Here is a 27,976-nt window from a genome sequence, read left to right on the forward strand (position 1 = left end):
TTATCTACCTGTTCCGCTGCCTTCAGGGATCTATGTACATGTACACCAAGGTCCCTCTGACCCTCTGTACTTCCTAGGGTCCTACCACTCATTGTGTATTCCCTTGCCTTATTTGTCCGTCCAAAATGCATCACCTCGCACTTTTCAGGGTTAAATTCCATTTGCCACTTTTCCGCCCATCTGACCAACCCGTTTATATCGTCCTGTAGCCTGAGGCTTTCCTCCTCGCAATTTACCACCCCACCAATTTTCGTGTCATCTGCGAACTTACTGATCATACCTTTTACATTCTCATCCAAATCATTTATGTAGATCACAAACAACAAGGGACCCAGCACCGATCCCTGCGGTACCCCACTGGACACAGGCTTCCAGTCACAAAAGCAACCTTCGACCATCACCCTCTGCCTCCTGCCACTCAGCCAGTTTAGGATCCAACGCGCCAAGGCACCCTGGATCCCATGGGCTCTTACCTTCTTGACCAGTCTCCTATGCGGGACTTTGTCAAAAGCTTTACTGAAGTCCATGTAAACCACATCCACAGCATTTCTGAAGCGTACCGATGGAGAACTATCTGATGGACTTTTCTTAATCCACAGTTATACCCTTTTGGAACATTCTTATCTCCCGCCAAATCATAGTCCTGTCTTTGTAATAATTTTGGCGGGCAGAACTCTGCAGGGGTGTTTTGTCTTCATAACGGGAGTCGGTGATAGCTGAACTGGCCTTCCTGGGCCGATAATGTCTTTGCTTTGTTACCGTAACTTGGTTTGTATATTGATCGGTCTGGAGATTGCCCTGGATGGCTGTTAAACGGCTTCTCTTTGTACAGTGTAATGGGTTTAAAGCGTTCGTTCAATTGTCCGCCCATTTCTTGATGGGTCTCATCCTGTCACCCAAATCTGTCCTGTACTTATAATCTAATCAATATGTATGCTCAGTTCCATGAGTTTCGGCTTCCCGAAACTGGTTTCCGCGGGCTTTTAATGTCTTCAATCCACAAGCCTGTCTGGCTTGCAGTAACAGAAATTCAAATGGTCCCAGAAGCTGGTCACGAGGTCTGGTGGCCATTTTGTGTGCCCTTTTATCAAAGGTTTCTCTGTATAAGCTTCTTTTGGTCAATAAAGTTGTTTTATTAACCCTACTTTTCTACGTGATTATTTAATGAAAATTTCGCGAATCTTACACTAGCAAACCTCTTCGTGAGGATATTGGATCCGGCCCTGTTGAGGTCCAAACCTTCCGGCCTGTACAGGTCCCACCTCCCCCAGAACCGGTCACAACGTCCCAGGAATCTAAAGCCCTCCCTCCTGCACCATCTCTCCAGTCGCGCATTCATCTGCGCTATCCTTCTTATTTCTATACTCACTAGCGTGTGGCACCGAGAGTAATCCGTACATTACTACCTTTGAGGTCCTGCTTTTTAATCTCTTTCCCAGCTCCCTGAAATCTGCCTGCAGGACCTCATCCCTCTTTCTACCTGTGTCGTTGGTACCAATATGGACCACGACCTCTGGCTGTTCACTCTCCCGCCTCAGAATGTTTTGCAGCCGCTTGGTGACAACCTTGACCCTGGCACCAGGGAGGCAACATATCACCCTGGAGTCACGTCTGCGGCCGCAGAAATGCTTGCCTGCTCCCCTAACTATCGAATCTCCTACCACTATTGCTTTCCCACTCTTCTTCCTCCCCCCCTGTACAGCTGAGCCACCCATGGTGCTGCAGATTTGGCTCTGGCTATACTCCCCAGAGGAACCATCGCCCTCACCAGTACTCAGAACCGAATACTGGTTGGAGAGCGAGATGCACTCAGGGGACTCCTGCACTACCTGCCTGGTCCTTCTCTCTGTCTGGTGGTCACCCATTCCCTTTCTGCCTGCACACTCTTTATCTGTGGGGTGACCACCTCCTGAAACGTGCTATCCACGAAGCTCTCAGCCTCATGGTTGCACTGCAGTGATGCCAGATGCTGCTCAAGCTCCAAAACCCAGAGCTCGAGCTCCTCCAGCTAACGACACTTCCTGCACATGTGATTGTCCAGGACACGGGAAGTGTCCTGGAGTCCGCACATGGCACAGGATGTGCATTCCACAGGGCTGAGCTGCCCTGCCATGCCTTTACTTAATAAACTAACTAGAAACACTTACCAGCTACTCACCAATCAGCTCCTTCCCTGGTTGTAACGGCACCACGGGTGGCTCAGCTGTACAGGGGGAGAGGAAGAAGAGTGGGAAAGCAATAGTGGTAGGGGATTCGATAGTTAGGGAGCACGTCAACCTCATACAGGTTTTACCGCTGCTGCAACATAAATGAATTGGCCCAGCTACTTTTCTTTGTTCATGTTTTACGCCATATGCTGCTCAATATAGGAGTAAATAATTCATGATTGTTTTAAAAAGTAGCTTTTAAGTTTTTTCTAGTTTTATACTTTTTCATTGGTCTGATTATTTTGCTGCAGGGGCACGCTTACTTTGGGTTGTATTTTCCCCATCAAAAAAGCAGAGTAGGGCTAATTTTTCCTGTCCCCTCATGCTTCAGTAATTAGTCCATGGGAATCTGTTACAAATTCAAATTCTTTCCCATATCTATTTGTTTCTTTGTGAGGCAAAAATGTCAGTTTTTAAATCCTGCTCTCCGCTGTATGCATGGGAGCAGACCGGTCTGGCACATTTTCACAGCTGCTCTGTATCGATTGACAGGAGGGGCACTTTTCCTCACCTCTAATGTGGCGTTTCATTCAGACAGCCAACCTAGAACTTGTTAAGCTCGCTTATTAAGAACTGTTAAGTCTGAACAGCAATGAAAGTTTTGATTTCAACCCAGATTAAGGGTGTGGGACTCCAATAGTTTGCGTTACCTATCCAATATACATTATTTCATATCTGAAATGCATATGCATTCTGTGTTGAATCAAGAAGAAAACTGCTGTAAGACTGAATTAATGAGACTGAAGTCTAAGCTACCACTCAGATGCATTTTCAGCATTTGGCACAGTGGTTCAAAAATATACGGCATTTTGGGGGAAACATTTGGTGGTGCCCCCTTTGGGGCGCTAACTTGCCCCAGCACCGTATATTCAGTGGTAGTGCCCAAGCAGGAGGTGGGACGCTACTGGAAGCATTCCCCCTCCTTCCTGGGGCGCTACCACTTAATATCACGGAGCTACGTGCAACAACGCCACGCGCGTCGGCACGCAGCACCTTGGTATTGCAGGCCTCCCTCCCTTGATTAAAGGAGGGGGGCCTAGCGCAGCGCGCACTGGGGCCCTGCTGGACCACTGGGGAGCCAGGTGCCGGAAAAGCAGCCTGGCACCCAAGAGGAGTGCCGGGCTGAGTGATCGAGGCCGGCACCCCAATGAAAGAGGGGAAGGGGGCAGGTACCGGCAGGTGGCCAGGAAAAAAAATGGCCGTCCAACACCTGCCCCTTTAAATACCGCTACCGCGGCTGCACAAACACCACCCTGACCCTGTTGGACATATCGTCCGGTGTTAGGTCAGGGGGTGCAGCAATGACGTCCTCGCCGGAGGTGCAGCGCCGCGGGACTCTACCATCTATCGCCACCGCTAACCTCCCACTGAATCTCGTGGGAGGCATTAGCGGCGCCGCGCCTGATAAATCCGTGAATCTTGATGTATGGTGTCCTTCAATAAATAGACAGAGACTGCAGAGAAACAATCAACAGGTGTTTACTGGATGAGGGTTACTCTAAAACTAACAGTGCAGATCCCTACTCAGGGTTTATATACAGGTGTGGGCACTGCCGGTACTACAGTATACAGGAGCTGTAAAAAGTAGTTCTCCCCTTAAAGGTACATACACTACAATTCCTCCCCTTTTAGATTAACAGTACCATAACATTCATTTAACAGTTAACACTTTTAACATGCAACATTAACTGAAAATAGTCCATTTATAAATTCAGTCTTTGGGGCGGCTTCCTGATCCTTTCTGGATAGCGCCTTTCCTGAGTGTCTTGCTCTTGGTGCGGAGGCGATTCTGCCCCCCTGTCGTCAGTTGGTTCATCAGCTTCCGATGCTACTGTTTCTGGGGTAGATGCTACCTGTATGTCGGGTTCATCACCAGGTACACGAGACATGGGGTTGACTCGTTCCTGTGACGCTAGGATCTGGTCGACATGGCATCTCACAATGTTCTCCCCAACATCCACTGTGTACATTAGTGGCCCCTGCCGTGTGCATATCGTTCCTGGTTGCCATTTCTCTGTTCGGTAGTCGCGGGCCAAGACTGGTTGCCCTACATTGAAGCTCCTTGTCGGCTTCTCATTAATGTGCTGGAATTGCTTATTCTCAACATTTCTTTGTACATTTGGTCTGAGCAAATCCAGACGAGATCTCAACCTTCGGTTAAAGAACATCATGGCCAGGGTCTGGTTGGTAACTGCATGTGTCGCATTTCTGTAGGCTAACAGGAAATTGTCCACCTTATGCTGCAGTGGAATGTCGGCATCGCACATGGCCCTTACTGCTTTTTTAAAGGTTTGTACGAACCTCTCAGCCAATCCATTTGTGGCTGGATGATATGGGGCGGATGTGTAATGCCTTACCCCATTCCTTCTCATAAATTTCCGAAACTCTTCAGACACAAACTGTGGTCCGTTAGCAGAGCAAATCTGCTCTGGCAAGCCATTCCTGGCAAATATGGTCCGTAGGACTGCAATCGTTTTCTCCGTGGTGGTGGAGGACATTTTGATCACCTCAGGCCATTTCGAGTGCGCATCCGCGGCTATTAAGAACATTGAGTCCATGAATGGACCAGCAAAATCAATATGCACCCGTTGCCATGGAGAGGAGGGCCACTCCCATGGGTGTAGAGGGGCATGTGGTGGTGCATTTTGGACCTTCTGGCATCCTGAGCAGCTCTTTGTCAGGTCCTCGATTTGCTGATCGATCCCCGGCCACCACACATAAGCCCTAGCAAGGCTTTTCATTTTCACCCCTCCCAGATGGCCTTCGTGAAACTCATTGAGCACTCTCTCCCTTAACTTGGGTGGAATTACCACTCGGGATCCACACATCAAGGTCCCCTGGCACACTGACAGCTGTTCTCTTCTGGATGAGAATGCTGGCAACAGTGAGTCGCCATGTGTTGGCCATCCCTTCACCGTCAAATCATATACCCGAGACAGTGTCGGGTCATTTCGGGTCTCCTTCTCTATATCCGCGTTAGTTACTGGCAAGCGTTCAATTATAGTCGAATAAAATATTTCGACAGGGTCCACTGCTGGTGCTTCCTCCGCAGTAGGCAGTGGCAGGCGTGATAGCCCATCAACGTTTCCATGCTGTTTCGTGCCCTTATACTCTATTTCATATTGATTCGCCCCTAGAAAAAGGGACCATCTTTGTAGCCGTTGCGCAGTCATCACCGGAACGCCCTTCTTTGGATTAAAGATGGAGACAAGTGGTTGGTGGTCAGTCAGCAAGGTGAACTTCTGCCCGTGCAGATAGTGGTTGAACTTTTTCACTCCCTACACTAGGCTGAGGGCCTCCCTGTCAATCTGGGCGTAGTTACGCTCGACTGAGGTTAGTGACCGAGACGCAAAGGCTACTGGCCTCTCCAAGCCGTCCGGGAATTTGTGCGACAGCACCGCTCCAATACCATAGGGTGATGCATCACACGCCAACCGAATTGGTAGTGCTGGGTTGAAATGAGCCAACACCTCTTTTGATGTGATCAATTCTTTGCACTTCTGGAAAGCTCGTTTACATTCGTCATTCCACTTCCATGGTACCCCCGTTTGCAGTAGGGTGTTCAGTGGGTGTAGTACTGTAGACAAATTCGGCAAGAACTTATGGTAGTAGTTCACCAGCCCGAGGAATGACCTCAGTTGTGACACGTTTTCCAGTGCTGGAGCCTTGACTACTGCCTCAATCTTTTCAGGGGACTTATGTAACCCCTCTTTATCAATAACATGGCCACAATACGAGACCTGCTTCTGGAAAAACTCGCATTTGTGGTGATTAGCTCAGAGCCCATATTCCTTCAATCTAGTGAGCACCTGCTCCAGGTTGGCGAGGTGATCACTGTCATATTCGCCCGTGACCAGGATGTCGTCCAAATAACACTGGGTCCCTGGAATCCCTTGCAGGACTTGATCCATTGCCCTTTGCCAAATAGCCGGAGCTGATGCTACCCCGAACACCAGCCGGTTGTATTGGTAGAGACCTTTGTGAGCGTTGATCGTGAGGTACTGTTTCGAGGCTTCTTCTACCTCCGTTTGCAGGTACGCCTGGGCCAGATCAATCTTAGTGAAGCGTTTTCCTCCAGATAGCGAGGCGAAAATATCTTCAATCCGCGGAAGCGGATATTGTACCGTGTGAAGGACTGGGTTCACTGTCACCTTAAAGTCCCCACAGATGCGAACCTTCTTCGGTTCCCCAGGCGTATTACTCAACGACCTCTTCATTACAGGAACGATGGGTGTAGCCCACTCGCTCCAGTCCACTTTGGACAGTACTCCTGAACGTTCCAAACCTTCCAGCTCTGCTTTGACGGCTGGGCGGATCGCATAAGGCACCGGTCTGGCCTTAAAAAAACTTTGGGCTTGCATTTTCCTCTATTTTGATCGTCGCTGTTATGCCTTTTAGTGTTCCGAGTCCCTCCTGGAACACTTCTTGTGCGTCAGTTAGCATTTTCGACAATTGTCCAGGTGTGACGGTAGATGCCAAAAAGGATGACGATGTCAGTGCTTGTATGGGATGCCAATCTAACTGTATCTTCCAGATCCATTCACGTCCTAGTAGTGGTGGTCCTCCATCTGGCAATACATATAGGTCCATTTTTGGTGTTTCCTTGCTGTTGTATATCACGTTCACCCTTATTTTTCCTTTTGGGGTAGACTTTTTGCCCCGTGTACGTCTTCAAGACAATCTCTGTATCTCTCAAGGGTATATGTGAGAATAGCTGCTTGTAGTCCCTTCGGTTTATGACTGTTAGGGCTGATCCTGTGTCCAATTCCATTTTCACTTGGACTCCGTCTGTCTTGAGTGTGACCCAGATAGTTTGGTGATCCTCCATTTTGATTACATTATGTAGTTTCAGACAACCCAGCTCCTTGCTTCCAGAGTCTGTATCACTTTTCTGTTCGTCTGAACTACTCTCTGTCACCTTATGTACCTTTTTGTACTTCTCCTGTGGAGATTTCTTGCTGCTGGTTTTCTTTCCCGACCTGCAGACTCTTGCTATGTGTCTTACTTTTCCACACTGTCTGCACACTTGGTCCTTGAACCAACAATCCTTATGGTCATGTGTTGTTCTGCCGCAGCGATAACACTTCCCTGCTCCATATGACATTTCATTTGTGCCATATTCTTGCAGTCTCCGTTGTATCTCTGCAGCGCCCCGTGCGGCTGCTTCGTGTGATACTGCCATGCTGAAAGCCTTGTCCAGCGTAAGATCCTTTTCTGATAGAAGCCGTTTCTGGGTTCCTTCACTTTGAAGCCCACACACAAACTTGTCCCTTAAAGTATCTGCTAGTCCCGTTCCAAACTGGCAGTGTTTCGATAGCTTGCGCAGTTCCGTTAAATACTCAGCATTACTTTCGTCTTTATGCTGGTTCCTTTTGTGAAACTTAAATCTTTCTGCTATCAGCAGCAGTGTGGGGTTTAAGTGGTCCTGTAGGATTGCCACTATGCTTTCAAAATCCTTTTCCACTGGCTTCTCTGGGGTTACTAGGTTTCGCAGTAAGCCATACGTTTTTGCACCCATGGAATTCAACAATACCAGTGCTTTCCTGGCATCTGGCACTTCATTCGCCTTGCAGTACACTTCTATGCGTTCTACATAGGTCGCCCAATCTTCGACTTCATTTTCGAATGCTGTGACACTGCCACTCTTCGGCATCCCTGGGTGTGGTTAGACTGGCTAAAAATGGCATCTCCCGCGCTCTCCCTTCTTCTACGCTGGCTCAAAATGGCGTCTCCCGCGCTCTCCCTTCTTCTCCGCTGCGGCTCAAAAATGGCGTCTCCCGTGCTCTCCCTTCTTCTCCGCTGCGGCTCAAATGGCATCTCCCACGCTTTCCTTTCTTCCCCCCCGCGGACGCTGCTCAGCCCTTGAACACTGGCCGCGCTCTGCGCGTTTTCCTGCGTGCCTCTCTCATTGACGCCGCTCGGTCCTGAACCCCGGCTGCGCCCTGTGCGCTTTACCCTCTCTCTCTTTTTTTTTTCCGTCGACGCCGCTCGGTCTTCAACCCCGGCTGCGCCCTGTGTGCGTTACCCTCTCTCTTACCCCGTCGACGCTGCTCGGCCTTTTTCTGTGCCGTCGGTCGGCTCCAGCCGCCGCTGTCCGGGAAGGGTCTGCGCCGTACCTGTTGCCAGCCCGTTGCGCTGGATCGTCGTGACTGGAGAACCAAGCCCAGCTCTCCACAGCCTCCTCTGCGATGCTCAAGTCTTCTCTGGATGGTCGACGCCCGTATTTCTGGACTCGGCCTTCTTCTTTCACTGTTCTCCAGGAGCGAATCCCTGGGAGGTGATGCAGAGTTGCAGGTAGGTTTGAATCCACTCGTCGCCAATGTTAAATCCGTGAATCTTGATGTATGGTGTCCTTCAATAAATAGACAGAGACTGCAGAGGAACAATCAACAGGTGTTTACTGGATGAGGGTTACTCTAAAACTAACAGTACAGATCCCTACTCAGGGTTTATATACAGGTGTGGTCACTGCCGGTACTACAGTATACAGGAGCTGTAAAAAGTAGTTCTCCCCTTAAAGGTACATACACTACAGCGCCCGGGTGCTCGGGGCTTTGCGTCCTGTTAGCGCTCCCCGGGGGTGCTAACAAGAGGCACAAAGCAATCCAATTTTCCCCCCTTTAAATCCAAGTAAATACATCGAAGGTTTAATCCCTAATCTGTGTTAAATTAGTTGGTCTCAGCAGAAAGGTACATTTGAAAATGAAAGGATCTGCTGGTCCACCAAGCCTATGTCATACAGTCAAGTTGCAATTGATTATCTTGATCCTCAATGCCTCAATTTCTCTCCAACCCTGAAGGCAATCAAAACAAGCTCCATGAGACACACCACCCAATACTCCATCTATCTTTTGTACACTGTGATATCAGCTACAGCCAGCAACTCATCCAGCTCCTTTTTGAACACTTACCGCAAATGCACACACACCACATAAGCCGGCAACTTGTTCCAAAGGTTGATGACCCCTCGCAAAAAGAAAAACCTCCCCAAGCTGGGTACAGGAAAATATAGCTAGGGTTCCCACTTCTGCATTGTGTGGGTGTCAGATGAGGACAGGATCAGGTTCAGCTGTGATGCCCTCCATAGAAAAATAGCCTGCCAATACTCACTGTCTAAGCTCACATGTGAAGAATGGTTGCTTGGACAAGATACTGGGGGGCTACCAGCATGAATGGAACCAAACTTCAGCATAAGCAAGTGGCTTCAAAAGAGGAGAGGATAAGAGAACATTGGAATAAAAAAGCAAGTATTACAAAATGTGTTGGCATTTCAATGCATGATGGAATTGTAAGATATTATTTTGCCCTTGGGATTCTCTACATAGTGAAATCTTGATTTCAGGCACAATATCAAGTGGAAGCACTGAGATGAAAGCAGGTGGAAAGGAAAGGAGGGAGATAAAAATCAAACTTCCAAATGGTTAGCTGCAGAGCCACAGTTACGAGAAGCCTGACATTGGTTTGCCTGCCTGCTGTTTTAGCCAGGAGATGATTCATGCTGCAGTGAAGGGGAGCAAATACAAATAGCTTACAAAAAAAGGAAAGAAAGTGCAGAGCAGGTCGTTTATTTATGTCCAGGGATTTTGGCTTGAAAACCCAGAGTGTCTTAATGTAAACAAACCACCCTCACAAACAATGACCTTTTCACACTGTTCTTCAGCTCCTGTGTTATAATACAATAGAACAATTTTCCCTTTTATACATGGGTGGCTTTGTTATCGATAATGAATAACTAGAAGACTATAAAAGTACAAAGTCTGGGAGGGTGGTAGTGGTAGGTTTTTGTTCAATCCTTGGTGATCTAATTGGAAGGGGAGAAACCACTGCTAGATGTGTCTGGTCTGCTGTACGAAACTTAAAGATGTAATTCTGATTTCCAAAAAAAGCCAGACAATCTGATTCCCTCACCCAATGCCACATTATATTGTTTCACGTTGAGTGAGGTATTATGACTGGAGACAATCAACCCTATCGTTAATGTTAGATATACTTTTTATAATCTGTCTTGGAGAATTTCTGGGCAGACGCAAGTTTTTAAACACACATTTATCAAAAGGTTCCCACTCTCCCCTCATTCCTATTTATTCCTAATAAAGTTTATCTTGGTTAATCTGCTGCAGGTTAGGGTTCACCCTCCGCCCCGCACTCCCCGCCCCCCCCTCCCAGCTAAAACTTTTGATACTTCCTGAAATTTCCTTTTAGAGAATGCCTTCCCACCTCACATTCCTCTATGGATAATAATGTTCTCCCTGTGACACAGGCCTCATTGTCCATACTTCATTGTAATTACAAAGTTATAGAAACATAGAAGATAGGAGCAGGAGTAGGCCATTCGGCCCCTTGAGCCTGCTCCGCCATTCAATGAGATCATGGCTGATCATCCACATTCAGTACCCTGTCCCTGCCTTCTCTCCATATCCCTTGATCCCTTTAGCCTTAAGAAATATATCTAACTCTTTCTTGAATATATTTAATGAATTGGCCTCTACTGCCTTCTGTGGTAGAGAATTCCACAGGTTCACCACTCTCTGGGTGAAGAAATTCCTCCTCAGCTCTGTCCTAAATGGCTTACCCCTTATCCTTAGACTGTGACCCCTGGTTCTGGACTCCCCGACCATCGGGAACATCCTTCCTGCATCTAGTCTGTCTAGTCCTGTTAGAATTTTATAAGTTTCAATGAGATCCCCTCTCATTCTTCTAAACTCCAGCGAGTATAAGCCCAATCGACTCAATCTCTCCTCATACGTCATTCCTGCCATCCCAGGTATCAGCCTGGTGAATCTTCGTTGCACTCCCTCCATGGCAAGAACATCCTTCCTCAGATAAGGCGACCAAAACTGCACATAATACTCAAGATGTGGTCTCACCAAGGCCCTGTACAACTGCAGCAACACATCCTTGTTCCTGTACTCAAACTCTCTCGCTCCGAAGGCCAACATACCATTTGCCTTCTTAACCGCCTGCTGCACCTGCATGCTTACCTTCAGTGACTGGTGCACAAGGACACCCAGGTCTCATTGCACTTCCCCTTCTCCCAATCTATTGCCATTCAGATAATAACCTGCCTTCCTGTTTTTGACACCAAAGTGGATAACCTCGCATTTATCCACGTTATATTGCATCTGCCATGCTTCTGCCCAATCACCCAACCTGTCCAAATCATACTGGAGTTTCTCAGCATCCTCCTCACAGCACACACGCCCACCCAGCTTTGTGTCATCTGCAAACTTGGAGATATTACATCTAGTTCCCTCGTCTAGATCATTAATATATATTGTGAATAGCTGGGGTCCTAGGACTGATCCCTGCGGTACCCCACTAGTCACTGCATGCCACTTGGAAAAAGACCCGTTTATTCCAACTCTTTGCTTTCTGTCTGCGAACCAGTTCACTATCCAAGTCAATACCTTGCCCCCAATCCCATGTGCCTTAACTTTACACGCTAATCTCTTATGCGGGACCTTATCGAAAGCCTTCTGAAAGTCCAAATACACCACATCCACTGGTTCTCGCTTATCTATTTTACCAGTTACATCCTCAAAAAATTCCAGTAGATTAGTCAAGCACGATTTACCTTTTGTAAATCCATGCTGACTTTGTCCGATCCTGTCACTGTTTTCCAAGTGCTCTGCTATTACATCTTTTATAATGGACTCTAGCATTTTCCCCACTACCGATGTCAGGCTTACCAGTCTATAATTCCCCATTTTCTCTCTACCACCTTTTTTGAATAGTGGGGTAACATTAGCTACCCTCCAATCCATGGGTACTGTTCCAGAGTCTATCGAATTTTGGAAGATGACCAGCAATGCATGTACTAGTTCTAGGGCCACTTCCTTAAGTACCCTAGGATGTACATTATCAGGCCCTGGGGATTTATCGGCCTTCAATCCCGTCAATTTCCCTAACACCATTTCCCTACAAATACTGATTTCTTTCAGTTCCTCCCTCTCATTATGTTCCCCGACATCTCTGGGAGGTTATTTGTGTCCTCCTTTGTGAAGACAGAACCAAAGTATGTATTTAATTGGTCTGCCATTTCTTTGTTCCCCATTATAAATTCCCCTGATTCTGACTGCAAGGGACCTACGCTTGACTTCACCAATCTTTTTCTCTTCGCATATCTATAAAAGCTTTTACAGTCCATTTTTATGTTCCCTGCAAGCTTACTCTCATATTCTATTTTCCCCCTCTTAATTAATCCCTTTGTCCTCCTTTGCTGAATCCTAAACTGCTCCCAATCCTCAGGTTTACTGCTTTTTCTGGCCAATTTATATGCACTCTCCTTGGATCTTATGCTATCCCTAATTTCCCTTGTTAGCCACGGTTGAGTCACCTTTTTTGTTTTATTTTTATGCCAAACAGGGATGAACAAATTCTGTAGTTCATCCATGCGATCTTTGAATGTTTGCCATTGCCTATCCACCGTCAACCCTTTGAGTGACATTCCCCAATCAATCCTACCCAACTCACGCCTCATATCATCGTAGTTTCCTTTATTTAAATTCAGGACCCTAGTCTCTGAGTCTACTTCACTCTCCATCTTAATGAAGAATTCTATCATATTATGATCGCTCCAATCCAAGGGGCCTCGCACAACAAGATTGCTAATTAATCCTTTCTCATTACATAATACCCAGTCTAAGATGGCCTGATCTCTAGTTGGTTCCTCAACATATTGGTCCAGGAAACCATCCCGTATACATTCCAGGAATTCCTCCTCTACAGTGTTGTTACTAATTTGGTTAGCCCAATCTATATGTAGATTAAAGTCACCCATGATAACTGCTGTGCCCTTATTGCATGCTTCTCTAATTTGCCTTTTAATGCCATCCCCAACCTCCGCATTACTGTTTGGAGGTCTGTATACCACTCCCACTAACGTTTTCTGCCCCTTGGTATTTCTCATTTCTACCCATACAAATTCCACATCATCAGAGCTAATATCCTTCCTTACAATTGTGTCAATCCCCTCTTTAACCAGCAATGCTACCCCACCTCCTTTTCCTTTTTGCCTATCTTTCCTAAATATTGAATACCCCTGGATGTTGAGTTCCCAGCCTTGGCCACCCTGGAGCCATGTTTCCGTAATCCCAATCATATCATATTCGTTTACCTCTATTTGTGCAGCTAATTCATCCACCTTATTACGAATGCTCCTCGCATTAAGACACAAAGCCTTTAGGCTTGTTTTTTTAATGCTCTTAGACCTTTTAGAATTATTATTTACTGTGGCCATGTTTGATTTAAACCCTTGATTTCTCTGACTGCCACCTTTGTTTTTCTCCTTCCTGTCTATTGCTTCTATCCTTGTTTCCCTTTCCTCTGTCTCCCTGCTCAGGTTCCCAATCCCCTGCCATTATAGTTTAAACCCTGTCCCAGAGCATTAGCAAACACTCCCCATGACAAGTTTCTGCAAAATAAATAAAAGTGAGCATTTGAAATTTGACATTGGTTTAGAAGTCCAAATAATCAGGTCTTTGCAAACTCAATTCCAAAAATAAATCTTGATTGCCCAGACACATGCACAAATCTCCCTTGACTACTAGAGAGCATGGCTGTGGTGCCACATCTAATAGACTACCAATCATCATCACCATGTATCACCATACACCTCCCATATACTACATAGACTTAGCTGTCATAATGGCTGCTTTTTAATTCACTGGATGATCTTTAATAGCCTTGATATTTGGGAGGAATTATCCAAGTTGTGGATTAAATAGGAACAAAAACAACAAGAGTGGTGTGGAAGATTTTTTGTGTTCCAGTGTTCTCCCCTCTTCTCCTGATGGTACTACCACTTGCTAGGGCTCCACAGCATAGCCATCTCTCCAATACTTTGCCCAAATGTCAGGCCCTTACCAATTATGCCCTGTGCCATAGCCCAGAGGTAATTCTGGGGGGGTGGGGGTTGGGAGTGGGGCGGGGTGGCGGGGTGGGGGGGGGGGTGGAGATGACCTGTGCTTGTTTTAGGCCCATAAAAAGGGTTACATTTAGATCCTAATATTTCAGATGTTGACATTGTGCTACTTTATACTGAAAATGAATGTAACATTTTTTTAAACTTTACTGCATGCAGTGACTATTGTTATATTTATATTTTTTGGTGCTTCTCGACTATTCAATTAATTCAACAGAATTTAATTTTGACCCGTGTAAAATAAAGACTTTTTTTTACTTGCCTTGGGTTTTTTGTTTATAATAGAGTTTGACATAGTTTAAGAAGTTCATCGCTCTACCTTTTTTTTCTTAGCTAAGATAATTATTCATTCACATTTTATATAATAGTTGCAGATGAACCATACTTCTGCAGTGCAATGAGGTGTGGTTCACCTCAGGGAGATAAATACTGTTCTCTGCAGCCACGGCCGGGAGTTCCAAAGACTGTATTGCCTGCCCAGTGCTAGGGTTGAGGATATCTCCACATGGCTGGAGAAGGATTTGGAGTGGGAGGGGGAGGATCCAGTTGTCGTGGTCCATGTAGGAACCAATGACATAGGTAGATCTAGGAATGAGGTTCTACTGAGAGAGTTTGAGGAGCTAGGATCCAAATTAAAATGTAAAACCTCAAAGGGAATATTCTCTGGATTGTTACCTGAGCCATGCACAAATTGGTATAGGGAGAAGCAGATTAGAGAGTTGAATGCGTGGCTCAAAGAGTGGTTTGGGAGGAAGTGGTTTTGATTCATGGGCACTGGTAGCAGTACTGGGAAAGAGGGAGCTGTTCCACTGGAACGGGCTCCACTTAAATCGGGCTAGGGCCAGTGTCCTGGCGAATCGAATAACTAGGGCTGTATATAGGGCTTTAAACTAAAAAGGGGGGGGAGCGGTAAGGTGAGGGGAAATTTAGAAATCTAAAGAGTAAAATCAAGGCAATGGAGCAGTGTAGCAATTTGGGTAAAGATAAGCAGAGTGTGACAGGAAGGGACAGAGAGTTTAATGGTAATAGTGAATCAGCAAATAAGGTGAAAGCAGGGAATAATGATAAAAAGTTAAAATTAAAAGCTCTTTATTTGAATGCATGAAGCATTCGTAACAAGATAGATGAATTAGTGGCACAAATAGAGATGGGTTTGATCTAATAGCCATTACAGAGACGTGATTGCAAGATGACCAAGGTTGGGAACTAAATATTCCAGGGTACTTGACGTTTTGAAAAGGCAGACAGAGTGGAAAAGGAGGGGGGTAGCCCTAATAATAAAAGATGACATAAGGACAGTAGTGAGGAAGGATCTTGGCTCGGAAGATCAGGCGATAGAATCAGTATGGGTAGAGATAAGAAATAAGGGGCAGAAAACACTGGTGGGAGTAGTTTATAGGCCCCCTAACAGTAGCTATACCATTGGACAGGGCACTAATCAAGAAATAATAGGTGCTTGTAACAAAGGTAATGAAATAATCATTGGTGACTTTAATCTTCATATAGACTGGGGAAATCAAATTGGCAAAGGTAGTTCATGGAACGCATTCGAGACAGTTTTCTAGTATAATATGTCATGGAACCAGCCAGGGAACAGGCTATTTTAGATCTTGTATTGTGTAATGATACAGGGTTAATTAGTAATCTCATAGTAAAGGATCCTCTGGGGAACAGTGATCATAATATGATAGAATTTCACAGTGAATTTGAGAATGAAATACTTAAGTCTGAAACTAGTCTTAAACTTAAACAAATCAGGAAGGACAGGCAGGAAGGGAGAGGAAGTGGGGTGGCTATGTTAATAAAGGAAGGAATCACTATAATACAGAGAAATGATATTGGGTCAAAGGAGCAGGATAGTGAAACAGTTTGGGTGGAGATAAGGAATAATAAAGGGAAAAAAACATTAGTGGGTGTAGTCTATAGGCCTCCGAACAGTTGCAACTCTGTTGGACGGAGTATTAATCAGGAAATAGTTGAGGCTTGTAATAAGGGAACAGCTATAATTATGGGGGATTTTAATTATCATATTAACTGGACAAATCAAATTGGGCAGAGCAGCCTTGAGGATGAGTTCATTGAGTGTATTAGGGATGGGTTTCTTGAGCAGTATGTAACTGAACCGACCAGGGGCAAGCAACCTTAGATTTGGTCCTGTGTAATGAGACAGGATTAATTAAAAATGTCCTAGTAAAGGATCCCCTTGGAATGAGTGACCATAACATGGTTGAGTTTCATATTCAATTAGAGGGTGAGAAGGTTGGATCTCAAACAAGCGTGCTGAGCTTGAATAAAGGAGACTATGAAGGTATGAGAGCAGAATTAATTAGAGTGGACTGGGAAAATAGATTAAAGGGTAAGGCGGTACATGACCAGTGGTGTACATTTAAGGAGTTATTTTACAACTTCCAGAAAAAATATATTCCACTGAGGAAAAAAGGGTGTAAAAGAAAAGATAGCCATCCGTGGCTAAGTAAAGTAATTAAGGATAGTATCCGACTAAAAACAAGGGCATATAAGGTAGCCAAATCTAGTGGGAGGATGGAAGATTGGGAAGTCTTTAAAAGACAGCAAAAAATAACTAAAAGATTGATTAAGAAAGGGAAGATAGATTATGAAAGTAAATTAGCAAAAAATATAAAAACAGACAGTAAAAGTTTCTATAGTTATATAAAAAGAAAAAGGGTGGCTAAAGTAAATGTTGGTCCCTTAGAGGATGAGATCGGGAAATTAATGGTGGGAAACATGGAGATGGCAAAAACACTGAACAATTATTTTGTATCAGTCTTTACAGTAGAGGACACTAAGAATATCCCAACACTGGACAAACAGGGGGCTCTAGGGGGGGAGGAACTAAATAGGATTAAAATCACTAAGGAAGTGGTACTTGGTAAAATAATGGGACTCAAGGCGGATAAATCCCCTGGACCTGATGGCTTGCATCCTAGGGTCTTGAGGGAAGTAGCGGTAGGGATTGTGGATGCATTGGTAATAATTTTCCAAAACTCACTGGACTCAGCAAAGGTCCCGGCAGATTGGAAAACTGCTAATGTAACACCCTTATTTAAAAAGGGTAGTAGGCAGAAGGCTGGAAACTATAGACCTGTTAGCCTAACATCTGTGGTTGGTAAAATGTTAGAGTCCATTATTAAGGAGACAGTAACAGGACATTTGGATAAACATAATTTAATAGGACAAACTCAGCATGGTTTCATGAAGGGGAAGTCATGTTTGACAAATTTGCTTGAGTTTTTTGAGGAAGTAACATACAGGGTGGATAAAGGGGAACCAGTGGACGTAGTGTATTTAGACTTCCAAAAGGCATTTGACAAGGTGCCACACAAAAGATTATTGCTCAAGATAAAAAATCACGGGATTGGGGGTAATATTCTGGCTTGGGTGGAGGATTGGCTCTCTAACAGAAAGCAGAGAGTTGGGATAAATGGTTCGTTCTCAGATTGGCAGCTGTAGTGTATGTATCCGTCTACCTTTAAGAAAACCATTGTATGTAACCGTTCACCTTTAAGAGAACTATTTTAGGTGTGGCACTACTTTGTTGGCTTCTGTATACTGTAATACCGACGGTGACCACACCGGTATATAAGTGCTGTGTCAGGATTTATTTGGCAGATTCGCCCTGACCTTCGAATAGTAAAGTCCTGTTTTAAGTTACTCTGGTAGTCTGTGTATTAATTAACTAAACAACTCACAGACTTTACAGTGGCGACGAGTCCAATCGTACCCTGCGGCAACAATACTTCCGAAGCAGTTAACGAGCGTCGAGAAGAGGCAACCGCCCTCGTCGTTCTGCTGGGAGAAAACTCGAGGCTGCAGAACTAGAAAGGAAGAAGAAGTTAGAGACAAAGACTTCCATCAGCAACAGGCACTGACTGTCCCTTCTGCCATGGTGAGGAGTGAGCCGATCAGCACGAGAAGCAAGGCGGCCAGGGTGACTGTGAGTAAGGGAAAGTAAAAAGAATAACCGGAGGATAAGGGCGGTGCACTCGACCACGGTCGAGGGGGAAAGGAGCCGGACAGAAGTCGGGTCCAGAGGCGCTGAGACTGGGGCAGCGTGGAGCAAGGAAGCCGCGGTACAGACAGGCTGGGGGACGCAACGGCGTCGTGAGACAGCTAGACCGCGACCGGCGAAAAAGGCCGGGCAGCGACCGAAGCCACGAAGCGCTGCGACCGGGAGCGTAGGCGCGGGAAGAGATAAACTCAGCCGCAGCCGGGGAGGGAAGCACCGGACTGCGAGCGGGCTGGGAGGCGCGATTGGGAGCCGAGTGAGTGGGAGAGGCAGAGCCGACCAAGGGGGAACTGAGCGAGAGCCAGTCCAGTGGCTGAAACTGTTCTCCGTCAACGGGGTGTACCCAGCGCCGGTAGAGCCGAGCGAGCGGGAGAGAGACAGAGCCCGAGCAAGGGGAACCGAGCGAGAGCCAGCCCAGCGGCTGAAACTGTTCGCCGTCAACGGGGTGTACCCAGCGCCGGTTGCCCTGCCGAGAAAAGGGAAAGCCCTGAAGCCGACGCGCAGGCTGTGAACCTGAAAGCCAGTGGCCGTCGCCCGTGGGGAAAGTGTACCCCTCCCGCTAGGGAAGAAACGCGGGAAGCCGCCATTAGGCGGGGAAGAAGACAGAAGCGGGAAACTGCCATTGAAGTGGGCGGGGAGAGAAGATAAGCGCGGGAAACCACCATTTTCGCGGGAACCGCCATCTTGGAAAAAATAAATAAATAAATAAATAAATAAAAGAAAATTTAAAGAAATAATTCGTGGTGTTATCAGAAAGAGAGGAAGATGCCTAAGCGTGGTAACATCAACGATTTTAATTCCGAGGTAGAAGACTGGGCCACGTATGTGGAACGCATTGAGATCTATTGTGAGGCCAATAAAATAGAAGAAGATGACAAAGCTATAACCTTGCTAAACTCGATGGGCGCGAAGACATACGGGCTCTTGAAGCATCTACTAGCACCAGCTAAACCGGCGGATCAGACTTTCGATGATATTGTGACTGTTCTGAAGGATCACTTGAACCCCACACCGTTGATGTTGGCGGAACGATTCAAATTCTATGCGAGAACGCAAAGGAAAGACGAAAGCAACGCAGAATACTTGGTCGAACTGCGTAGGCTAGCGAAACACTGCCAGTTTGGAGGGAATCTGACAGAGGCATTGCGAGACAAGTTCGTGTGCGGGTTGTCAAAGGAAGGAACGCAAAAGCGACTACTCGAAGAGAACGACCTTACACTTGACAGGGCTGTCCTTATTGCAGCATCGCACGAAGCCGCAGCGAAGGGAACTGCGGAAATGCAGCTAAAGGCAGCGGCACTCAGTGTGGATCAAATTACCTCGAGTACAACAAAATGCTATCGTTGTGGGAAGGCAACACACGACCAGAACCAATGCTGGTTTAAGAACCAGGAATGTAGGAAATGTGGCAAACTGGGTCACATAGCAAAGGTATGCCGGTCAGGGAAGAAGACCAACAACCAAAGGAAGCCATCACAGGAAAAGTACAACAAGGTACACAAGGTGGCTGAGAAGAGTTCAGACGAACAGAATTCGGACTCAGACCCAAACGGCCAGGAGCTGGGCAGTCTGAGAATTCACAATGTGAGTAAGGAAGCTGACCTACAAACTATCTGGGTCATGCTAAAAATAGCTGGAGTCCAAGTGAAAATGGAGTTGGACACTGGATCAGCTCTATCAGTCATAAATCGAAGGGATTACCACCGGCTATTCTCACATATACCCTTAAGAGATACCAAGTTCATATTGCAGACATACATGGGGCATAAAGTATACCCCATGGGGAAGATAAGAGTCAAGGTGAGAGATGGGGGTAAAGAACACCCAAGAATGAACTTATACGTACTACCTGAGGGAGGACCACCACTTCTGGGACGGGAGTGGATCAAGAAAATAGACATGGAATGGCACTATCTAAAAGCCATAACGAGTGAGGACTCGGTGCAGACAATCAGCTCAGATTCTGAAACGGATGACGATAAGACCAACCCAAATATGAAAGACAAGGCTAAAATGGACTTGCCGACTAAGGTTGGAAGAACGAAGGCATGCATAAAGGCTTATGCTCCAGAGAAGAACAAAGTTTCAGAACAGAACTCCACCGAACAACGACAACATAGTTTGACAGAGAATTCTGAGTCTGTTCAGTTTACGGACATATCCATGACTGACGAACACCGAGCTCGGACTCAACTTTATTTCAAATTACGACAGCAAGTAGAACAAGTGAGTTACCGTCTCGAACAAGAGATGAAAACAATGAAAAAGTTCTATGACACCGAATGGGAGAATCTGGAAAGACAACAGAAGTAGCTAGCTCAAGCAGAGAGCGACCATAGAGCCATTGTGACCAATTACCAATCACATCTCCCTTATGCTGTTCAGGAGTTAGAATATTTGCAGGAAGGAGCAAATGAAGAGGAATCTTCAGGAAGCCAGGATTTTATTCCCGTTCTTCTCTACGACTCCTTACAAGCAGAGTTTGAGAAGTTGAAGGACCAGTATGAACAGGCCCAGGCTACAATCCTGGAGGGGATTAACTCGGCAACCTCCGAAAAGCTAGTTTCAGTAGAAGCATATGAGCAACTAAAGGTTGACCATGAGCAAGAAGTCCAAAGGCTGCAGGAAATTCTTGATGAGCTCAAGGCCAAGACAGACTCATCGGTAGAAGTTCCATCCATAGATGGGAAATTAGAGGTGAAAGACATGGCAGAACATGAAAGACAAGATGTCCAAGAACTCATAAAAATATTGAAGGAAACCCAAGACAAATATGAGGCGGCAATGACCGAGGTTCAACAACTTGAAGAACAGATGCAACTGGGAATCCTTTCAGTGGAAGAAAAGGAAACTGTAAGAAACACAGAGACTGTAAGAATGGCCCCTGAACATGAGCTAGAGAGCATCAAGGCGCAACTTCTCCGAGCGCTGAAAGCCAAAGTACAAGAGGAAAAGAAGGTGAAAGCATTGGAGGAAAAGGTGGATGAAATGGAGAAGACTCTGATCCACAGTGTTCCCGTGGAAGAGTTAACGGTCAGCCAACTCCTTCATATGCTGAGGGACAAGACTCTGCAATGGGAACAATCTGAACACGAGCTTCAATCTTCAAAGGGAAGGAGTTCGGAGCTCTCAAAAGTTATGGAAATAGCTGAGGTTGCAACACAGATTTTACTGGGATGCCAAAAGTACGCTGAATCACGTCTATGTGAACAACAGAATGTTGAAACAGCTGCTCCAGTAGAAGGATTGAATAGCCCGATCAATCAATCCCCGATGGAAGGGGAAGTGTTGAAATCACAAATGAGGTCATTAGTGAAGGATTTGCAGGAAACCCAGGAAGAGCGGGATGAATATGAACGCATGAAGAAGTCTCTTCAGAAAAGATGTCTAGGGAGGGAACAACAGTCGGCTAATGTCCAGTTGGGTAAGGAAGAAGTAGCAGGCCCTCTCGCTAGACTAGTTCAGGACGACACCGAATATTACCATGACCTGTTGAGTGACACGGAATATTACGAGAACTTGGTCTGCCCAGCTTGTGATGAAAACTCCCAAAGTGCAGAAATCAGGATGAAGCACTTAAAGTCTAAGGAACATAGGGAGATGGTGGCGCTACAGCTGGCAGCTGATAAGGGAGCCCCGAGAGTCTCCAAGAAGCAGAAAAGAAAAAGACGAAGCAGAAGGTGATAACCATCTAAATCATTATCACTTCTACCAGATCATGTACGTGGGCCCTACGAAGGGAGCCAAATCAGTTGGCAAGTAGGAAAAAATTACCAAGGCAGTCCAGCTGTTTGTAAAAGTCAGCACTGCTGGTTCAGCAGGACGGAAGTTCAAGCTGTTAAGTCAAGGGAAAGACTATTGGATGAGTCACGCTAGCAATGTGAACCGGCTACACCACAGAGATGTTGTTCGGACCGAGTCAAGACCAGAGACTGAATCTGTGAACTGTTCCCGCAGAGACTGAATCTGTAAATTGTTTCCCGCATAGATTATACCTGTGAATTGTTTTACATGAAGTTGAATATATGTTATGTTTAATGGGGGACTAAGTATGTTGTAAGCTAAAAAGGGAGGATTGTAGTGTATGTATCCGTCTACCTTTAAGAAAACCATTGTATGTAACCGTTCACCTTTAAGAGAACTATTTTAGGTGTGGCACTACTTTGTTGGCTTCTGTATACTGTAATACCGACGGTGACCACACCGGTATATAAGTGCTGTGTCAGGATTTATTTGGCAGATTCGCCCTGACCTTCGAATAGTAAAGTCCTGTTTTAAGTTATTCTGGTAGTCTGTGTATTAATTAACTAAACAACTCACAGACTTTACAGCAACCAGTAACTAGTGGTGTTCCGCAGGGGTCAGTGCTGGGTCCCCAACTCTTTACAATCTATATTAACGATTTGGAGGAGGGGACCGAGTGTAACATATCAAAGTTTGCAGATGATACAAAGATGGGCCGGAAAGTAGTGAGTGAGGAGGACATAAAAAACCTGCAAGGGGACATAGACAGGCTAAGTAAGTGGGCAGAGATTTGGCAGATGGAATACAATACTGGAAAGTGTGAGGTTATGCACTTTGGCAGGAAAAATCATAGAGCAAGTTATTATCTTAATGGCAAGAAACTGGAAAGTACTGTAGTACAAAGGGATCTGGGGGTCCTGGTGCACGAAACTCAAAAAGTTAGTATGCAGGTGCAGCAAGTGATTAAGAAGGCCAATGGAATGTTGGCTTTTATTGCTAGGGGGATGGAATATAAAAACAGGGAGGTATTGCTGCAGTTGTACAAGGTATTGGTGAGACCGCACCTGGAATACTGCATACAGTTTTGGTGTCCATACTTAAGAAAAGACATACTTGCTCTCGAGTCAGTACAAAGAAGGTTCACTCGGTTAATCCCGGGGATGAGGGGGTGGTCATATGAGGAGAGGTTGAGTAGATTGGGACTCTACTCATTGGAGTTCAGAAGAATGAGAGGCGATCTTATTGAAACATATAAGATTGTGAAGGGGCTTGATCGGGTGGATGCGGTGAGGATGTTCCCAATGATGGGTGAAACTAGAACTAGGGGGCATAATCTTAAAATAAGGGGCTGCTCATTCAAAACTGAGATGAGGAGAAACTTCTTTACTCAGAGGGTGGTAGGTTTGTGGAATTTGCTGCCCCAGAAAGCTGTGGAAGCTACATCATTAAATAAATTTAAAACAGAAATCGATAGTTTCCTAGAAGTAAAGGGAATTAAGGGTTACGGGGAGCGGGCAGGAAATTGGACATGAGTCTAGGTTCGGAATGGTCATGGCCCTGTGGGTAGTGGAGTGGGCCCAGGGGCCGTGTAGCCTGGTTCTGCTCCTACTGTGTTCTAATTCTGTGTTAGATTTCAGGAGATGGTTTTATTCCTGTTCCTGGCTGGGGTGGAGATCGCCTTTACAGAAGGTAAGTACTGTAGAAAATATAGGGACAGAGTGATCTCCTGGAAGAATTTCGATCGCCTAGATGGGTCGGAGAGGAATTTCCCAGATTTTTTTCTCCCAAATTGGCCATTGGGTCTTTATCTGGTTTTTCGCCTCTCCCGGGAGATCACATGGGTTCGGGTGGATGCAGAGTGATAGAAGATTTGAGGTTAGGATCAGATCAGCCATGATCTTATTGAATGGTGGAGCAGGCTCGAGGGGCCGATTGGCCTACTCCTGCTCCTATTTCTTATGTCCTTATGTTCTTAAAGCCAATTACATAGGTATGAGGGGCTAGTTGACTAAGATAGATTGGGAAATTAGATTAAAAGTTATGACAGTGCATAAGCAGTGGCAAACATTTAAAGAAATATTCCAAAATTCTCAACGAATATACATTCCATTGAGAAATAAAAACTCCTTGGGAAAAGTGATCCATCCATGGCTAACTAAAGAAGTTAAGGATAGTATTAGATTAAAAGAAGAGGCTTATAATATTGTGAGGAATAGTAGTAAGCCTGAGGATTGGTAAAGTTTTAGAAACCAGCAAAGGATGATCAAAAATTGATAAAAAGGGAGAAAATAGAATATGAGAGTAAACTAGCAAGAAATATAAAAAGAAATAGTAAGAGCTTCTACAAGAAGAGAGTAGCAAAAGTAAGCGTTGGTCCCTTAGAAGCTGAGACAGGAGAAATTATAATGGGGAATAAGGAAATGACAGAGACTTTAAACAAATATTTTGTATCTGTTTTCACAGTAGAAAACACAAAAAGCATACCAAAAATAATGGGGGACCAAGGGGCTAATGTGAGTGAGGCACTTAAAGTAATTAAGATCAGTAGAGAAAAAATACTTGAGAAACTAATGGGACCAAAAGCAAAAAGAAATCCCGTAGACCTGATGGCCTACGTCCTAGGGTTGGAAAAGTGGTAGCTGCAGAGATAATGGATGCATTGGTTGTGATCTTCCAAAATTCCCCAGATTCTAGAACGGTCCCAGCAGATTGGAAGGTAGCAAATGTAACCCTGCTGTTCAAGAAATGAGGGAGAGTAAAGGATCCTCTAGGAAAGAGTGATCATAGCATGGTTGAATTTCAAATTCAGTTGGCGGGTGAGAAAGTTGTATCTCAAACCAGTGTCCTGATCTTAAACAAAAGCAATTACAGTGGTATGAGGGCAGAACTGGCTAAAGTGGACTTGAAAAATAAGTTAAAGGGTAAGACAGTTGAAATGCAGTGGCGGACATTTAAGGAGATATTTCATAACTCTCAACAAAAATATATTCCAGTGAGAAGGAAAGATTTTAAGAGAAAGGAACACCATCCGTGGCTAACTAAGGAAGTAAAGGATGGTATCAAATTGAAAATGAAGGCATATAATGTTGCCAAGATTGATGGGAGACCAGAGGATTGGGAAATTTTTAAAAACCAGCGAAGGATGACTAAAAAAATAATAGAGAGAGAAGATGAATTATGAGAGTAAACTGGCAAGAAACATTAAAACAGCTAGTAACAGCTTCTACAGGTATATAAAAAGGAAGAGGGTAGCTAAAGTAAACGTTGGTCCCTTAGAGGATGAGACTGGGGAATTAATAATGGGGAATGGGGAAATGGCAGAAACTCTGAACAAATATTTTGTATCTGTCTTCCTGGTAGAAGGCACTAACAACATCCCAATAATGGATAATCAAGGGGCCACAGGGAGGGGGGAATTAAAGACAATAACTATCACTAAGGAAATAGTACTTGGTGAAATAATGGGACTAAAAGATGACGTCCCCTGGACCAGATGGCCTGCATCCCAGGGTCTTAAAAGAAGTGGCTGCAGAGATAGTGGATGCATTGGTTGCAATATACCAAAATTCCCTGGACTCTGGAGAGGTCCCAGCGGATTGGAAAACCGCAAATGTAACACCCCTATTTAAGAAAGGAGGGAGACAGAAAGCAGGAAGCTATAGACCAGTTAGTCTAGCACCTGTCGTTGGGAAAATGCTGGAGTCCTTCATTAAGGAAGCAGTAGCAGGGCATTTGGAAAATCATAATGCATTCAAGCAGAGTCAGCATGGTTTTATGAAAGGGAAATCATGTTTAGCAAACTTGCTGGAGTCCTTTGAGGAGGTAACGAGCAGGGTGCACAAAGGTGAGCCAGTGGGTGTATTTAGATTTCCAGAAGACATTCGATAAGGTGCCACATAAAAGGTTACTGCATAGGATAAGAGCTCACGGAATTGGGGGTAATATATTAGCATGGATAGAGAATTGGCTAACTAACAGAAAGCAGAGAGTTGGGATAAATGGGTCATTTTCCTGTTGGCAAACGGTAACTCGAGAGGTGCCACAGGGATCGGTGTTGGGGTCTCAACTGTTTACAATCTACATTAATGACTTGGATGAAGGGACCGAGTGTAATGTAGCCAAGTTTGCGGATGATACAAAGATGGGTGGGAAAGCAACTTGTACAGAGGACTCAAAGAACCTGCAAAGGGATATAGACAGGTTAAGTGAGTGGGCAAACATTTGGCAGATGGAGTATAATGTGGGAAAGTGCGAGGTTATACACTTTGGCAGGAAAAATAAAAAAGCAAATTATTATTTAAATGGAGAGAGATTACAAAATGCTACAGTTCAGAGGGACCTGGGGGTCCTTGTGCATGAAACACAAAAAGTTAGCATGCAAGTATATCAAGTAATCAAATGTGTGTTGGCCTTTATTTCAAAGGGGTTGGAGTATAAAAGCAGGGAAGTCCTGCTACAACTTTACAGGGTATTGGTGAGACCACACCTTGAGTACCGCGTACAGTTTTAGTCTCCTTATTTAAGGAGGGATATACTTGCATTGGAGACAGTTCAGAGACGATTCACTAGGTTAATTCCAGAGATGAGGGGGTTGACTTATGAGGAAAGGTTGAGCAGGCTGGGCCTATACTCATTGGAATTTAGAAGAACGAGAGGTGATCTTATTCAAACATATAAGATACTGAGGGGACACGACAAGGTAAATGCAAAGAGGATGTATCCCCTCGTGGGGAAATCTAGAACGTGGGGGCACAGTTTTAGAATAAAGGGTTGCCCTTTTATAACTGAGATGAGGAGGAATTTCTTCTCTCAGAGGGTTGTAAATCTGTGGAATTCTCTGCCCCAGAGAACCGTGGAGGCTGGGTCATTAAATACATTCAAGGTGGAGATAGACAAATTTTTGCAAGATAAGGGAGTGAAGGGTTATGGGGAGCGGGCGGGGAAGTGGCCTTGAGCCCAAGATCAGCCATGATCTTATTGAATGGCGGAGCAGGCTCGAGGGGCCAAGTGGCCTATTCCTGCTCCTATTTCTTATGTTCTTATGAGAGAGAAAACAGGGAATTACAGGCCAGTTAGCCTGACATCAGTCATTGGGAAAATGCTGGAATCCATTATTAAGGAGGTGGTAACAGGACACTTAGAGTATCATAATATGATTAGAAAGAGTCAACATGGTTTTATGAAAGGGAAATCATGTTTAACACATTTATTAGAGTTTTTTGAGGATGTAGCTAGTAGGGTAGATAAAGGGGAAGCAGTAGATATAATGGGCTAGAATTTCCCAGGGCCGTGGAGGCAGGAATGGAGGCGTGTGGGGTGTTAACCCATCCCACCCCCATCCCGCCTCCATGCCCGTTTCCCAAGAGGCGGGTACCCGACCTGTGCTGGGAGCTGCCTCCCTGAAGCGGGAAGGGGATTAGTGCCAATTAACTGCCTGTTAACAGGTGGTTAACAGGTAGCTTTTAGCCTAATCCCTATTTTTATTCCTGAAGTATGGGCTGCCCGACAGCTCCAAACCACGCCAAGTTAGCGAGGCGGACCGTCGGGCTGAAGGGCTTGGAGGGTTCGAGATGTCCGGTGTTCAGGTGAGTGATGGGTGCATGAGTGCAGAGGTAAGTGTGTTTGGTGTGTGTAAAGTGTTTAAATAAGTTTTACTTACCTTTACTTACTAATGCAGGCTTCCTTCCTTCAGGCCTCTGGAGTCCCTCATCTCACCGGCACAGAAAGCAGAATGGCCGCGTTGAAATAAATGGGTAATTTTCCAGTTAGCAGGCTGTAACTAGTGGGGTGCGGCAAGGATCAGTGCTTGGGCCTCAGCTATTTACAATCTATATTACTGATTTAGATGAAGGGACCGAGTGTAATCTACCCATGTTTGCTGACGATACAAAGCTGGGTGGGAAAGTGCTTGTGACTCTTCTTTACCTACAGAGCTGTTCCATGGATGGACATTTTGCATCCTCCACCCCACGCAATTGCTTTCCTTGTTAGGCTTCCTGTGCATGTGGTTTTCATGCATAGGGAGTCTATTGAAATTGGGAGAGAGGGGACTCACCTTGCAAAATTTAAGTGAGC

This window comes from Somniosus microcephalus, chromosome 7 (genome assembly GCF_052327205.1).
Source record: "Somniosus microcephalus isolate GS21.2 chromosome 7, FLI_Smic_1.0, whole genome shotgun sequence".
Taxonomy (NCBI): Eukaryota; Metazoa; Chordata; class Chondrichthyes; order Squaliformes; family Somniosidae; genus Somniosus; species Somniosus microcephalus.